This window comes from Aplysia californica, unplaced genomic scaffold, assembly GCF_000002075.1.
Source record: "Aplysia californica isolate F4 #8 unplaced genomic scaffold, AplCal3.0 scaffold00373, whole genome shotgun sequence".
Classification (NCBI taxonomy): domain Eukaryota; kingdom Metazoa; phylum Mollusca; class Gastropoda; order Aplysiida; family Aplysiidae; genus Aplysia; species Aplysia californica.
In genome coordinates, this window is record NW_004797643.1 from 536,962 (window position 1) to 538,837 (window position 1,876).

Here is a 1,876-nt window from a genome sequence, read left to right on the forward strand (position 1 = left end):
AAGAAGAAGAAGAAGAAGAAGAAGAAGAAGAAGAAGAAGAAGAAGGAGAAGGAGAAGGAGAAGGAGAAGGAGAAGGAGAAGAAGAAGAAGCCTGCCTAGACTCCCAAGACAATGCGGATTAAAAGGTTATAGTTAGATAAATAACGCGAAAAAGTAACACCATTAAAAAAACAAAACTAAGTATTTTCGTGAGTTGTTTTTATTTGTCTCTATTCACAATGTGTTATTGGATTGGCTCGATTTAAGAAAAACAACACGCTCACTGGCCGCTTATGCATCAAACAATACAACGAAGCAACCCTCTCAATGGTACGTATTGAATCGTGAATTTTTGTTCACATGTTAAGTTGGTTTGGCCTATAAATTCTCTGCAATAAAATGTTTGATTGAGTGTTGCTTAGTCCGACTATCAAGATGCCAATATTATCTGTGGAAAATCGAGAAAGAGCTATTGAACGTCAGCAAGCCGGCGAGAGCCCTCAGCAGGTGGCAACAGTCCTGGGAGTGCATGCCAGCACTATTTACCGCCTGCAAAACAGATTCCAGGCAACCAACTCCACGCGAGGCCTCCAAAGAAGCGGGAGACCTCGACTGACAACAGCTGCCCAAGACCGCTTCGTCGTGCGTCAGCATCGCCGAGATCCGCGGTTGTCTGCCTCCGAGACAGCTCAGAACTCCATAAGAACGCCCGGTAGAGCCGTGAGTGACCGCACCATACGCCTCCGACTTGTGGCCAGGGGGCTGCGTTGGCGGCGTCCGGAGCAGAGAGCACCCCTGAACGCCCATCATCGACGAGCTCGTATCCAGTGGGCTCAGAACCACGTTAACTGGCGTCATCGACAGTGGCAGCGTGTGACCTTCAGCGACGAGAGTCGCTTCTGCATCGATCCTGACAATAGACGGGTCCGAATTTGGCGCCGACCCGGACAACGCTACTCTGACGAGAACATCTGGGAGAGAGATCGGTGCGGAGGATAAAGCGTGATGATGTGGGGCGCAGCCGGTATCAATCAAAGACTGGGCCCATAATCTTCCAAAATTTAGGACCTGAACGTGACAACAGAGTGACGGCACAGCACTACATCAACCAAGTCCTGCTTGCCCATGTTGCTCCATTTTTCTTGAGACATCAAAACCACCTCTTTCAGCAGGATAACTCCCGGCCTAAAACAGCACGTGCTATCCAGATAGAACAACATATCCACTGTGCCTCACCCACCCCTATCACCATATGTGAACCCAATAGAACACCTTTAGGACATCCTTCAGATGCGTCTCAATCAACTCCAGCCCAGTCCCCAACGGTCAAATCAATCGCTAGGTCCTCTCAATGCACCGCGGGTGCACTGCCGTCATCAAAGCTAATGGAGGGCTTACCAGATACTGACTGGAACTTAAGACCCAAGGTCAAGGTCATTGATACCGATTTACAAATTCTGTCCCCAAGCAAATTCCCAACCTTCAGGCATTGTTTTGTGCAATTTTAAATACCTCAAACATGTTTCTCGCAATAAAAATATTGCTTCAATTTACTCTCCTCTTCTTATGTCACGTGAATTCGCATTACTTTTCCCGGTAAGTATATTATAGCAGGAGCTTCCAAAGGGATCGAAATTGTGTCGATGGTGGCGTAAAAACAACACTGTACTGCATAACGGGAGGACGCCCAGGCTTCTCAAAACTGTTACATTATAATTTTTTAAAAGTCTTTGTTTCTTTAGTTTGTGTTTTATTTTATTTTTATTGGGGGAGGGGGGGTTGTTGCCGTCTGTTTTTATTTTGTTTTCTATTATGTATTCTGGGTTTTTTTGTAGTTGTTTCTTCAGGGAGAGAAAAGAGGGGGAACAAGAAGAAAAAAAAAGGGATGGGGGTGGGG